This window comes from Vespa velutina, chromosome 17 (assembly GCF_912470025.1).
Source record: "Vespa velutina chromosome 17, iVesVel2.1, whole genome shotgun sequence".
Taxonomy (NCBI): Eukaryota; Metazoa; Arthropoda; class Insecta; order Hymenoptera; family Vespidae; genus Vespa; species Vespa velutina.
This window is the reverse complement of record NC_062204.1, coordinates 3874751-3890392: the sequence shown is the minus strand read 5'-3', so window position 1 is coordinate 3890392 and position 15642 is coordinate 3874751. Positions and strand designations below refer to the sequence as shown.

The window sequence follows — 15642 nt, the reverse complement described above, 5'->3', positions numbered from 1 at the left end:
CCGATAATTGCCTTATTGACATTAATAAAACGAGCCGGATACCGAGGGGTTTGTCATCCGCTACGGCGGTCTATGCCGTCTCTCTCTCTCTCTCTCTCTCTCTTCCTAATACAAGCTGCTTTATAATTCTCCAACGATCCCAATATGATTCAGTTAAATTAAATTATGAAAATACGAATTCGTTTTAGCGATCGAACAGCCTTCCTCTCTCATGTTTCAATCATTTGAGAAACGTAAAAGCAGGGAAAGAAATGTTTCAAAAAAAAAAAAAAAAAAAAAAAAAAAAAAAAAAAAAAAAAAAAAAAAAAAAAAAAAAAAACTTGTGATTTTGTGATTTTGTGATGTTGTGATTTTAGAATCGTTTTATTAGAGAACGAAACGAACTATGGATTCGAAATATCATAAAAAATTCAACGGGACAATATCGTTGTTAATCTAAAAATTTAACAAATAATAAAAAATAAAAGAATCCTCTGGAAAATGAAATGATTAAATTTGTTTATTTATTTTACTTCGTACGACGCAACTTATAAAAGGGATTCGAGGATCAATGAACGAGTAGGAGGACGTAAGGTCCTGGTCAAAGATATATCTTCTACTACCTATTCCGGGCGTGACTATTTTGCGCCTGAACAAACTTTCGCGAAATCGGTGTATGGATAACGACGTCGTTTAACGGATGTGACGTAACGAGACTGGCCCTGCTAGAGGCATCGGCCACGACAGATAAATCATTGGGTTATCATCGATACGTATCCGTTGTTTATACGAAACTGTTTATCCGAAATAACACGTTTTTCAGATCAACAAGAAATTTTTACTCTTCGCTAGTACGATAAAAATATCGACTGAATCCCATACGTTATTTTCACGTAAATTATTATTTGACGAATCTATCGAAGTATATTTAAACGAGAAAAGTGAAATATAATTTTATTTTCCTTTCGGAAAAAAAAAAAAACAGAAAAGAAAAACGGGGAATAAAATTGAGTTCACCGAAAAAAAAAAAGAAAAAAGAAATTAAATGAAAAGCAAAAACGTTTTATATGACCATAGATATTTCGAGATACACAATCGGAATCACATGTATAAGAGTTTAGCTTTAGAATATTACATGTCCACTGAAAGAAAAAGAGAAAGAGAGAAGGGTCGTATCTCTCTACACGGACGCGCATATATATATATATATATATATATATATATATATATACATATATATATATATAACTACATGTTTCTATGGTATATTTGCTTCCAGATGGTTGCGCTCGTTGAGCAAGGTGGATAATAAAGATTCCTTGCGAGGGCTAGAAGAGCTAGCAACGATTTCATCGGTAATGAAATTCGAGAGGAAGATCCCTCGAACATATCCGAAATTGAGTTAAAACGAATAACCCTGTATACCTAATATATCGGTTTAATATTTAATTTTATATAATAACTGAATAATCGAAAGAAATTTCTAAATAATTCTAAATTATTGTTAGGTCGTTCTATACGAGTTACACACACCTGTCGCTTCAACGAGTATAGAAACGAAAAACAAAGAACAGCGCAGGAGGAAGAAAACGAAATGAAATAAAATGAAAGCTGTGTGTGTGTGTGTGTGTGTGTGTGTGAGAAGAAAAGAAACGAAAAGAAGATAGAAAGAAAGAAAGAAAGAAAGAATAGAGAAGAGAACGTGGATGCTATAAAATCATAGTGATAGTCTTCGAGAAACGACACATAGAAAGTAGGTATATATATGTAATCGAATAAGGGTGAATTTTCTCGTAACGTATCGCGAGGCACGATCTCTCGATCGCGCTTGAAAGGATCTCCCTGGTGATCGGTTTGCTGGCCCGCTTCCTTCCCTTACAACGAAAACGATCTCCAGAGCGTTTCGCATTACTCCTCGATCGCGCGTTCGCTTCCAGACGGTTTCCCCGCGTCGAATAAGGCAGATAATAAAGGTCCCTCGCAAGCAAGCAAGCAAGCAAGCAAGCAAGCAAGCAAGCGAACGAGCGAGCGAGCGAGTGGGCAGGCAGGCAGGCAAGCAAGCAAGCAAGGAAGCAGGCAAGCAAGCAGACTGGCAGGCAAGGAAGCAAGGAGAAGCAAGGGCTAGGATGAAACGCGCGGAAGGGAAGCGTAGTTCGTGGATGGAAAAGCGTAGAAAGCGAGAACGAAATAGATAGAGAGCAAGAGAGAGATAGGGATAGAGAGAGAGAGAGAGAGAGAGAAAGAGAAAAGGAAGAGAGGAAGAGAGATGGCGAACTGGAAAGAGAAACGAAGCAGGAGGAGAAGGAAAAGAGGAGTGGGAAGCTTTCGAGGAAGAGGGGGAGTAGCGATATTTCACGGGTTTCGCGTGCGGGCGAACTTTAATAATATTCGTTCCATCGGGTATGGCCGAGGCTCATATTAAGTCGGTCCGTCGTAGAGGAGGAGAGAGAGAAAGAGAGAGAAAAAGAGAGAAAGAGAGATAGATAGATAGATAGAGAGTAGGACGCGCGGTCCGGATGTGACGAGAGAGTGAGAGAGAGAGAGAGAGAGAGAGAGAGAGAGAGAGAAGAGAAGCGTAACCGGGGAAAGCAGAATGAGACGTGTAATAAAGTGAGTTTTTAATTTCCACCGGTGCCGGCGGTTGGCCCCGAAGGGGTAGAAGGCTCGGCCCCGTGGCCGTCGCCCCCTCCCCCTCCCACTGAGAGCTCGTGGCCTGTCGGCTAGTATTACTAGATAAATCACCCAACAGGCAATAACCTCCCTCCCCTCCTCCTCCTCCTCTCGCTCCTTCTCTTCTACCTCCTGTACCTCTCCTCCTCCTCATCGCCCGGCGCTCGTTCGCAGCCTCGTCCAACTCTCTCTTCTTCCACCTTTGCTCTCGACGTTCTGCCTGCCCATCCTCGGGTCCCTCCCCCTCGCCTACCCTCCCCGTCTCCTTCCCTCCCCTCTCGTCCCCATGTTCGCGGTAAAAAGTTTGCGTCCAGCTCGGGAAAGGCGGTGAGTGGGAGGGATCGGGACGGGTCGACTCTCTCGTAAACTCGTGAACGCTCGAGATTGAATTCGAGTGGGATATAAGAAAAAAGCCCCGCGGGTGGTGGATACTTCGGCCAGGCTCCCTTCGCCCGGGGCACCCCTCCCCCTCCCTTCCTCATCTTCCTCCGTGCTCTTACATACTATCCATATACATATTTTAATGTTGTTACGATGATTTTTTTATGTTCGATCCGTATGGATCCTAGCGCGTATAACGGGGTGCGTAGGATTACGTAAAGAACGTATAGATATATAGAGGTGTACATATCTAACGAGATCGAGCCATTGCCGGTACCATTAGAGAGCCTAAAAGCAAAACTCCATGGGTCCATTCACGTCGGACGAGGCGAAGCCGTTCGTTTAAGCCACGCTCAATGAACGACTACAACGTCAAAATCTACGAGCCAATATTTGTACGCCACGGGCGAACACGTGTTTCTCGTGCCCGGGGAGACTCTGGAAGAGACAAGGGGGAAAGGAGAGGGAGAAAAGAGGAGGAGGAGGAGGAAGAGGAGGAGGAGGAGGAGGAAGAACGAACGAAGAGAACTCTGGCCGTGGTCGTGTCCTGGTCGACGAGACGGGTCTTCGTCGGCATACAGAATATCGTGTGTACCGTAAAATTTCGACCAGGATATCCGAGAAAACCCCGATTCTAGCACCACCTCTCTCTTCCCCTGCCCCTCTCTGCCCTCTTCCCCTTTTCCCAAAGGGAAATCCCTCGGGGATAACCTAAGAAAATACAAGGATCCCTTTCGAGAGAACGAGTCTCGGGCATGTGCTAGCAAGTACGAACGTTGGTACCACCGAATTAATGTCCTCGGATTACGGAACCGAGCCTCTGGGAAAGATTTCGGTGTCGGACCTGGCCACCTCTCCCCCTCTTCTCTCCCCCTTAGATATCCCTTTTCTCGATGTTTATAACGGAAAAGAAAATCAACATTTCTTTTTTTTCCTTTTCTTTTTTTTTCCTTTCTTCTTCTTCTTTTTTTCCCGTTCGAAGGACCTTCTTCTCCCCGTTTTCACTCTCCAGCTCCGCCTCGCTGACTTTCGAGTCGGATTACCGTAGAGCTGTGCAAACACGAACGACGAAACGTCAAAGAGCGTAACGTTTGCTTTAACGTAGAGTCTTAATCGTCAAACGTCCAAACGTCCAATTCCTCGGAGCCTGAGAAATGTGATAAATTGTAGCCGATCTTTCTGACAGAAGGGCAAAGGTGGGACAGAGTGTGTAAGATAAGTATGTGCGTTAGATATTTCGGTATTTACCGGATTATTGCACGAGCTCTCTCTCTCTCTCTCTCTCTCTCTCTCTCTCTAGATAAGAAAACGTTTGAACCGAACGAAACTGGTGTTACGGTTGGGACGAAGAAAAAAGATAATATCAAAAGAAACGAACGAGGAAAAGGGAGAGAGAGAGAGAGAGAGAGAGAGAGAGAGAGAGAGAGAGAGAGAGAGAAGAGATCGAAAAACGGTCCAATTTTTAGGATATTTTCATTCGCACAATCGCTCATTAACACATTTTTTTCGCGAACACCGGGTTAAATTGCATTGACTGCGACGAGCATTCAGCGAGGGGGTGCATTTAAATAAAAAGACGCAGTGGCCTGTTCGAGGGGTGATATATCTGGCGCGCGGTGTCGGCAAGAGACGTACTACTACTACTACTACTACTATCCGATGTGACGGGAGAAAAGTGTGCGAGCGAGAGAGAGGAGTGAAAAGAGAAGAGAGGTGAGGAGAGGGCTGGCTGCGGGCTAGGCGAAAGCGACGGGGAGGGGCTCGAGGGGGAATCGAGGGGTCAAATGGCGGGCAGAATGCGCGGTGATTGCTGGAGGGCCGCATAATTGCACCCTTTGTGGTGCAATCAGCGCCGCAACTTGGCTGGCGCCTAGTTCTAGCGCAACCCCTCCACTACCTCCCTTCGTCGCGGCATCACGTACCTGCCACCCTCTCTCTCCCTCTCTCTCTCTCTTTCTCTCTCTCCCTCCCTTCCTCCTATCTCTTCCACGTTCTTCTACGCTCGACATTGTCGACGACGACGTGGCACCCTTCGACATTGTCCCCCTTAAATATCTCCACCTTCAGGTCGAATCTTTCGATCCTATGGGCTTATGGTTCCTAAAATTTTCGAACCGCCTGCGGCTACAACATTTTATGTTGTTGGTCCTCTCTGGACTTTGATGCTTTTAGGAAATACGTTTTACACATGCTTGCCTTTAAATTTTCTTGTTTGCGTTATATACCGACAGGAAGTATTCCACATTGTTTTCTCAGGTTATTCCTTTTGAAACGCTTGTCACTCAAAGATGAACCTATCATATCGTTAGTTCCTAGAATATATTTTGAGATAAAACGACGAGATAGAGGATAATATCCATCTTTTAATTTTTAAAGTTATCAGGAAACAAGAGAGAGAGAGAGAGAGAGAGAGAGAGCGAGAGAGAGAGAGAAATCGATTTGAGAAACACTGCCCGAAACACACAGCACATCTCGTGAAATTGACGCTTCTTCTGGACCGCCTAGCGCGTTGACAATAGCGTACGATCGAGAGACTGTGTTTCTACGTCGTTGTCGAGTCATTAAACTCAGACATTCGCAATTAAGTGCTCTCGCGATATCATCAAGAAAGTACGGCGCACGCCGTGTACTCTTTATACAACACGTTGGTTGGTAACTCAGTATGAAAGATCCAATTCGATAAAGCTACGTGGCTAACGAGTGTGGCCTCAGCAAAAATAAAAATATGTCTCGATCTTCTTCACGATCTTTCTCTCTCTCTCTCTCTCTCTCTCTCTATTTCTATCTTTATCTCTCTCGATCCATCTTGTAGCTGGCCGTCGTGTAATATTAATTAGAAATTTATCTCTGATCTCAATATAATTGATTCGTAATTTCCGTTTATCGCGAATTAAATCGAAACACGATGTACGCCATGCCTACTTTATTCTTCTTTAAACTTTATTGAATCCGCGTTTGTGAAGGAGCTTCATGAAATCGTAAAACAAAAGAGATGTTTCTTGAGTTTACGAGAATGATCCCAAAAAAAAAAAAAAAAAAAACAATCGCATTGTTATTTTTCTAACTGACGAGAATGAGATAAAGGATAGAGAGAGAGAGAGAGAGAGAGAAAGAAAGAAATAGAAAGAGATAGTCATTGAAAATATCTCGTTGCTTATTGTCGATGAGAAAAGAGAAAATAAAAAAGAGAGATGACACAACGGATAGGCTTGGACGATTGAGAATCACTGAAGCTTGCAGCTTGCGACACGACGATGCCATTACCGTGTCGACCTTTCTCTTTCCCTCATTCCCCTCTCACAACTCGCACACAATCACACACACACTCTCTCTCTCTCTCTCTCTCTATCTATCTATCTATCTATCTCTCTCGCTTCATTCTGAATGCCCTTCCTCTCCCTCCCACGTTCTGTCTGCGAGCCTTAAGTCTTGAATTATACAGACAGCGCCACTTAAAATAATACACCCGGTATAAACTGTGCATCAACGCTAAAAGCTGTCATTTTCTGTAAGCCGGAATTATGGAGATTCCACGGCCCGTCGATGTACCTCCTGCGGCGCGTTCTTATCGTTAGCGCGTGAAAGGGTGTAAGAGAGAAAAGAAAGAGAGAGAAAGAGAGAGAGAGAGAGAGAGAGAGAGAGAGAGAGAGAGGGAAAAGGAAAAAAAAAACCGTTCAAGGAGTGAGCGAAGAAGCGAGGAGGAGGGGCAGGCCGAGCGGGAAAGAGAAACGCGAGAGTGTGGGTAGAGGAGAAGATAACGAAAGGATGTCATTACCTCGACGCGTTGGAAAAAAAAAAAAGAAAAAAAAAAAAAAGAAAAAGAAAGGAAAAAAGAAAACGTGACCGGACGATTAAAAGGAAGGAAGGAAGGAAGGAAGGAAGGAAGGAAGCAATGTTTTCAAAGATTACCTATCGACGTTGACAACTAATCTGGCACATTTTATAAACAAAGGGAACATTGACCTGCGTTACCTACGATTTATTCAATCAAGTTTCAAGGAGATAACATACGCGTATATATGCATACATTTGTATAAAAGCAAAACGACGAATAATTCAATTATATATTTAAAGCCTCTTACTATCTCGTATCTGTGTCTTTTCATAGAAAAAAAAAAAAAGAAAAGGAAAGAAAAGAAAAGAAAAGAAGGAAAACAAAAAAAAAATTAGATAGGAAAGAAAGAAGGAAAAAGAAGAAGAAGAAGAAGAAGAGGAGGGAGGAGGAGGAAGAAGAGCAAACCGAGTCCATTATTCGGCGGCAGTCTCGTTACTTTTGAATAAACTGTTGTCTGCAGATAAAAAAATAATCCATCGCGGTCCAGCTGTCGGAGACATATTCCAGAAGTCGCGTTTTAATGGGGGCTCATTATAACCGTTGCTCTTAACGTAACTAACAGCCGGGGCCGCATCGTTGGCAGAGCATGTTTTGCGAGTGTGTGTCGGAGCTGATGCATACGTGCGCGAACGTGTGCGCGCGTTGTCGAGCCAAGGAGACATGTAGGGAGCTAGAAAGGGATAAAGAGAGAGAGAGAGAGAGAGAGAGAGAGACAGAGAGGGGGGGGGGGAAGAGAGAAAGAGAGAGAGGATTTAGAGGGTCGGAAGGAAAGAGACGAAGATGGCAAAAGAGAGAAAGAGAGAGGGAAAGGAGTCGAGGTGGGGATTAAATTCATTACTCAACCTGTTTGCTCGGTTCGCTCTTTCGCTCGACGCGTTCGCCTAATGCCACGAGTGCGAATGCGTGAGAGAGTGTATGGACGAGTTTTTAACTCTTACGTGTATAACGTGTATAACATGCGAGCCTGCAGCATTAACGTCTTTGCTACGTAATGAAAGTGCTACGGTCATTACTTTTTCTCCCCTCCTACTCTAACTCTAACTATTTCTCTTTCTCTATCTCTTTTTCCTCGCCTTGTTTTACGTCCCTAATATTAAAGAACATTACCGTTAGCAGCCTATTCGATAGTCTAAAAGCCCGATTATCCGCCGAGCAAGGGTCAAGAAGACCGATCGATGATGATCCTTTCCTCGTATACACACAGATTCTCCAATCCAGAGATTTATTTCTTTTGTTTGCAAAGAAATGCAACGAGTGGGACAATTAAAGGGATATTTATAAAGGAGCTTTTGATTTTCCTAAAATACACGCGCTCGCACGTGCCTCCACGTACGTGCAACTACCTAAGAATATTCAATGATATACGTGTAAATATATATATATATATATGGACAAAGTACACGTGCATTTAGGGATTATTCATTTACGTACTTAAAGGATTTAATATTAAATATTCAGACGGTTTTTCATCCGCCGCGAATTTATTCAGCTGTCACTGAGAATCGCATGCGACCATCTGGACCTCCCCCCCCCCCGCCCCACCCCTAGTTAAACGTACCCTTAGATCTAATTAAGGAATTGAGGGACTCGTAAACGAAACGAGCCGAAGGTGGTAGAGGAAGATAATAAGGCTGGTTTTGGCAGTCATCGATATCTCCTCGCGAAGAACAGAAAGACGAGCGAAATGTAGAGGGAATCGGAACCGAAGGAGAAGGAAGAGGAAGAGAAGAAGAAGAAGGACGGAGAACGGGAGGGTTGATAGCGTTCGAGGTAGATGGATTAAGTACGTTCGCCCCGTGTAACCTCGGCAGCATCCCTCGAATATATAGCAGACGGTGGCGCGCGCATGGATACCGGATACGTGCCCTCGTCGATTAATTGTACTCATCTAATTGGGATCTCACCCTTCTCCCTTCTTCAGCCACTCCTCTCGTCCCTATTACTCGACCTATCTCCAACGTCTCGCCACTGGCTGAGAAGTGGCATTCGATCTAAAGCGTCTAATAATGAGAAAGAGAGAGAGAGAGAGAGAGAGAGAGAGAGAGAGAAAGAATCTTCAATGAAATGAATAAAAATGAAGAAAAAGTTGAAGGACTATGAACGATCGAACGATCGTCGAAATTAGCCGCTCGTGACTCGCCACCATGTTCGTCGGCTGGTATGAAAATCGAAAAAGGTAGTAGCGTAAGATTGAGAGCAAGGGTGGTGGTGGTTGGTGGTGGTGGTTGGTGGCGGTGGTTGTTGGTGGTGTTGGTGGTGCTCGAGGATAGCAACGGAGGAAAAGGAGGCGGTGGGATAAGGAGGAGGAGAAAGAGAAGGGGTGGCGGGAAGAAGGTTGACGGTGGAAGGCTCGCTTAATTAGAATCTTCGTTAAGGGAGCGTACAGGCTGGGCGCCGCTTCCGAGAGCGTCGCGTAAAAACGTAAGAACTATTTTCATTAAACTCACGTTGCCTTCCAAAGTCTTCCACTTTTGTGCGCGCGCGAGAACGCGACGAACGACCAGCCAAGCAGCAACCAACCACCAGGCTGACTGGCTGGCTGCCTGGCTAGCTTAGCTAGCTAGCTAGCTAGCTAACTCGCGCTCTGTCTAAAGCAAAAAGAAAAAAAAAAGAGAACAAGTCAGTTGTCGTTATGAAATAGGAGCTCTGAGATATTTTACGACGACCATTTCATTCGCGAACATTTTAACGAGCCACGATGATTAATCGCCGCGAACAAAATTGCCTAAAGAATCCTCGAGAGTTATTCGATTCTGTGAAAAAATCGATCGAGTTTACACGATCCCTAAGTTGTACGTATACATCTATGTATGTACGTACATACCTACCTACCTACCTAACACCACGTGTTACGATCCCCTTAACCAGCAACGCGTTTCACGCGGGAACACGAGGCATCGCGTTTGTCGCTCGCGTACTTTTTACCGAGCACAAGCTTCGGCACTTCGGTTAATCCGAATGCCAGATTATACCGGGTGTCCGTAATGTCCCTTTCGTTTCGCGATACTCTCAATTCGAACGTATACATGAACTACGAATTTATATATAGAAGGAGAGCTCGTAATAATAAATTACGCCATTCGATGTAAACGAAATGTAGCAAATGTCTTTCCAGACTTTTACAAATAATCGAGTAAGATATATCGATGGATTTTCAAGATGGGACACCCGGTATAGTCCTGGTAACGATAGCTGCGACACTCGAAACACGCGGCCTATTCCCTGCTCGAGCGAGGGAAATACGCGTACAACGGGGGTTTATCAGGGTGAGGATAGAAGTGGCTCCCTCTATGGAAGTCTCGGAGGTTTCCAGGAGGAAAAGGGAGGAGAGGACATAGGAGAGAGAGGTAATACCTACACGACGACGGTGCCTACGCATGCACGAGAGTTATAAGCAAGTGCCAAGGAAAGGGAAAAGGAGGGTGTGTACGAAGAAGAGGAGAAAGGGGAAAGAGGAGACGAGGGAAAGTGCTTGGAAACAGTGTGCGCTTGAGAAAAGGAAGTGAGGGAAGGGAAGATATAAGCGTAATAGAAAACAGAGAAACGCGGCAATGCCATTAGTAAAATTACCGCTTACAATATTACCGATGCGAGCTGGCAGTAGGTATTTACGAAGCCAGTGGCCCTTCCGCACCCCTTTGCGATTCCCCGAGATGGCGCCAAAGGCGCACCGTGCCCGTTAAAACCACCCCTGCGATCATCGAGGAAGCTTTAAAACATAAACCACAAGAACACGTCTTAATAATACCTTACTATAATTTTTTCTCTGTTCTTCCCTACTAACAAAGGATAGTAATTTAATATTTTCTTTCGTAAACTTTCCAAGATCTTCGATCGATCGATCGATCGATCGATCGAGGCAACAGAGGATCTATTCAATTCTTTTTTTTTTTTTTTTTCTTTTATATCTATTCCCACTTTTGCACCGTCCAAGTTAATAAAAAAGTCGTACCTTCTTTGAGTATCGTTTAAAGAGAAACGAAAGGAGGAATAAAAAATCATGCGAGCGATCGTTTAAAAGGCGTGGAAATTTTTACGGCTGATAATTAAACGCATCCGCTAATACAGTAAATAATTAGCGAGGTAAAGAGAGAGACAGAGTTTCAACTTTCATCACGCCAAAAGCTACTAGCTGTCTCTCTCTCTCTCTCTCTCTCTCTTTCTCTCGTTTTTATTATTCATTTATTTTTTTTATTTTATTTTCTTTTTTTATTTTTTTTATTTTTTTTTTTTTGTACATTTCACTGAACGACGAAGAGTCGATCGATTTTTCGTGCGCACTGCGACCAAGTTATTCGAACGAATCGCGTCGGAGGAGTAACGGATGGATAGGCACATAACGGAGGATCGGCGGGAGAGCGCGGTCACTGATTTAACGCGGCACAATTGAATCCAATTACAACTGCCGCACGGCGCACCACCGACCGATGGTTCTCAGTTAACGCGCTTCGTTTTATACGTACGTACATACATACATACATACATACATACATACATACATACATACATACATACATATATATATACCTTGAGATTTACCGTGAAAATAAAAAAAGAAAAAAGAAAAGAAGAAAAAATATCCTCATTTTCTGCCTTACTTAAAAACACGTAACTCATCTTATATTATAATTAATGTAAGTAGAAAAGAAAAAAAAGAGAAAAAAAAAGAAAATAACAAGGAAAAGGGGAAAAGAATAAAAACAGAAGCAAAAATTTGGATCGAATGATAAATAATTAAGTGCGACGCGCTTATTATTTCTAATTTATATTTTTTTACTTACTGCGTGTAACAAATCAACCGATTTTCCCTGTTCGAGTTTCTCTTACGATTTACGCTAAAACGAGCTCGCTGAATGATGAAAAGCCAGTGGGTCTCGAATTATTGATGTCTCTCAACAAGCACCGTAGCGATCATTAATTAAATGAAAGCAGCGTACAGTTAGGCATGTGTACGTTTCATTCATTAGCAATTTCGATCCTTTTCTTTCTCGTAACTAAAGTCACGCAGAGGAGACCGATAGATTCGTAAAACGTGCAGTACCACTACTAGAGAATATGTATCGTTAATAAATTTACTTCGTAGAGAGGGAGAGAGAGAGAGAGAGAGAGAGAAAGAGAAAGAGAGAGGAAGAAGTTCGAACGAGGAAGAAAAAAAAATAGAAGCGAGAGAGAGAGAGAGAGAAGGCCGAGGTAAAATAGCTAATAAAGAAGTCATTTAATTTTCCATCCTTTTCTTCTCATTCGATCGAGCAAAGTTCCGTCGTTATCTTAATTAAGTTTCAAGCCGACGAGCACACGTGATCGCCGCATAATCGCTTCGAAGTCCATTAAATGGAAGGAGAAGAAGAAAGTGAGAGAGAGAGAGAGAGAGAGAGAGAGAGAGAGAGAGGGAGAAAGAAGAAGAAAAAAGTAAAGGAAAAGAAACAAAAAAAAGAAAAAAGAAAAAAGAAAAAAGAAAAAAGAAAAAAAAAAAAAGAGAAAAAATCCAAAGAAACGTTGAACGGACATCGAAAGAACACATTTATCGGAGTGAACGTTGCCCTATCGTCGAACTTTTCAAATTATCATATCGAATTCGATGAGAAAATCTCTATCTCTAGGAATTCATCGTTTCCGCATCGATGAAAGTGTCCTCGATAAGATCGCTGGTGTTAACGTACGTTGAAGGGAAATCCAAGAGGTGAGATCGAGGGAGAGGATAAAACAAAAAGGGAGAGGGGGTGGGAGAAAAAAGAAAAGAAGAAGAAAAGAAAGAAAAGAGACGGTTGTCCAAGTATTCATCGTCTTTGATCGATTTCTGCTCGGTCTGCGGTCTCCTCTTAAGCGGCTCGCCGGAACGGTTGCCGAGCCGAAGCAACGTAATCCGTCTGTCTCGTACTAGATGGCGTGCTCCAGTAGCTGGTCTGCCGGGCGCCCCTGGCTGTTCATTAGGGGCCGCATTGTCCGCTAACTAAGTACGCCCGACCCGACCCTTCTTCCTCGTCACCCCTCCTCTTACCTACTACTACTACTATTGTGCTACTACATTACTACTACTACTACTACTACTACTACTTTCTCCTCCTCCTCTTCTTCACCCCCCACCTAGCTTGCTACGCAACTCTTCGTTTTCCTACCCTCTCTCTGTATCTCTCTCCCTCTCCTTCTATTCTCTCTATCTCTGACGTCTCCTCTCGTTTGGCCGATACCCAACGACAGGCAGGATTCACTGGCCATCACAGCCCTCTTCGCGATTCCTCCCTAGTCTCTTGCCCTACACATGCCTTGACACTTGACGATTTTACCTATTAAAGGGGTTCCAACTAACGCTGATTAGAACCTAACTATCAAGTGTACTCAATGTTTCATCAGCGCTTATATCACTATCGGAGAATGTCCAATTATTAACAATTATAAATATTAGAGATATATCAATGATTGAACGTTTGCTGATTATTCACGTTATTGTTTTTAACATCATTGAAGATTTGCACTGCTACTTTTACTTCTCCTTTTCTTCGTTCTCCCTCTTTCTCTCTATCTCTCTCCTCTCTCGCTCTCTCTCTCTCTCTCTCTCTCTCTCTCTCTCTCTCTTGTCTCCTATCCAATGCGCTCTCAAGTCAGGTCGCGCAATGTATAGTCCATTGTGTCCATGATAGAATCCAATCAAGGGGCTGGCAAGCCACTTTAAAGCATCGACGTCACGGCCAATCAAACGTCTCCCTTGCACATGCAAATACATGTCGACATGTATATATATATATATATATATATATATATATATATATATATATATTGTATATGTATATAAAATATATACAATATATACACATACACCAATGGTATTTGCGTCTACGTTCTCTTATTTAGTTCGACGCGTTCATTGTTTTAACCTTTAACCCATTGTGTTTCCTGACAATTAAGAGAATAGGACAATCCGAATAAGAAATAGCTTCTTATAAAGAGTCGGACAAAGTTTAACGATCATATAATAATAATGATTAGTTGGAACGAACGCGTTAGAAATAAGTTTAAAAATACAACGAATATAAGTTTCACTGTATAAAGTATAAATATAATAAAAAAAAAATATAAGTTAGCGGAGAGTAGTCGTGCGTTAATTCCATTCGTTCTCGTTGCCGACTAACGAATGTGCATTACAATTACCGAGCTATGGAAATTCAGTTACGCCTACCACCCGTACAGTTGAGCGCGTGGTTTGAGTTATATACCAAGAGGAGGAAGGGGAAGAGAGAGAGAGAGAGAGAGAGAGAGAGAGAGAGAGAGAGAGAGAGAGAGAGAGGAGAACGAAAGAGATGGAAAGAGAGGGAGAAAGCGGGCACGAACGAACGGATAGACGTGCAGACGGACAGACGGACGTATGGCTAACTTGGCCGCCCCTCGATGAACCAACCGAGGTCGCCGGGTCCGTATTATTCGCTCGGTATAACTAACCGTATAAATACGAGCCACCGGAAATTAGTCTTTGCCGACTGGATCGCGAGCCGCGCCATCGCGTCGCACCATGATTCCCATCTCCCGTCTTCATCATTACACTCCTCATCATCGTCCTTAGTTAGGCTTAGCAATGGCTTTTACTGCTAAGCCTTCACGATGCGCATTATCTGTCTCTTGTGTATATCTCGATCTAACTCGAAACATATAAATTCTTTCCTGAGAAAATGACGATTCGCTTTTTATATTTTCCTTTTCCTATTCTTTATCCTTTTTTTTTCTCTCTCGCGAAAGGAATATGGAATACAAAGAAAAAAAGGGAAGAAAAATGTTCGTCCATTTTTTTCACTCACCTCTCGCTGGCCCTTCGGAACGACCTTCGGAATGACGTCAGCGGGGAAACGATTTAACATAACCTGCGACAGAGAATTAAAGGGGGGGAAAAAATTAGAATGGCTGAGCTCTCGCGATACCAATTGAAAAGAAGGAAGGGAAGGAGAAGGAGGAGGAGGAGGAGGAGGGAAAGGAATTGGTAGTTAACGAGGCCGAGGAGGTTCCTTATCGAGAACCTGCATAAAAGCGCTCGGACACGCGCATCGATGTACACGGCGGTACGTAGTAGGTGCCACTTAAAGGACCCGCATAAAAAAATAAAAAAATGAGAAAATAAAAAAAAAAAAAGAACGTTCCTTCTCGCTTCGATAAGCTCTCTCAGTCGAATGAGAGAAGATAGAATGTGTAGTTGGGATGTGAAGAGAGATGCCTTCGATGCGGAATCCAAAACGCTGTGCTTCTTCTCCCTTTCACATTCTAACGACCTGCTTTTAATTCGATCCAATCGTAATGATCGTAATGATCGATTTGTTAAGCTACCCTTCCATCTCGGAATTCCATCAAGTTAATATCGTTTTTTAAAGCGAGTAACGCGAGCGTCGGCATCGGGTACACTACGATCGTATCCTACCGCGATGTTTGATCCCGTAGGAAAGAGATATGAAATATTTCGTTCTGTATGAAAGGAAAACAAACGGCAAAACAACCGCGAGAGCTGACTTTTCCCGCGCTATTTGATCGATGCCGTTTTCCGCAGTGACCGATCGGTATAGACGACGAAGTATAGAGAGAACCCCGGCAACAGAAGAGTGAACGGAGATAGATAGTGAGAGAAAGAGAGAAAGAGAGAGAGAGAGAGAGAGAGAGAGAGAGAGCGAAAGATAGAAAGAGAGACGAAGAGGACCGACCGTCTCGCAATCTCCTTTCGATCCAATATCCGAGTTTTTTGACAGCAATTTCGGTCACGTCCGATAATATATCTGGATCATTAATATAAAGCTCGGCCCACA

General features: G+C 43.2%; 1 protein-coding gene and 1 long non-coding RNA gene across 4 annotated transcripts in view; one reads left to right on the top strand and one right to left on the bottom strand.

Moving 5' to 3' along the window:
- Positions 1-15642, bottom strand: part of LOC124955225 (rhombotin-1-like) — a 64299-nt gene that overhangs the window by 29283 nt on the left and 19374 nt on the right. Inside the window, exon 2 of one of the 2 annotated variants that reach the window (XM_047509368.1) lies at positions 14653-14715. The exons of the other annotated variant lie outside the window; for it this stretch is intronic. The gene's annotated coding sequence lies outside the window, so the exon portion shown is untranslated. The remainder of the gene's footprint in view (positions 1-14652; positions 14716-15642) is intronic. 2 annotated transcript variants of the gene reach the window in all.
- LOC124955227 overlaps positions 1-15642 on the top strand; it is a 184765-nt gene that overhangs the window by 150307 nt on the left and 18816 nt on the right. The window lies entirely within an intron of this gene.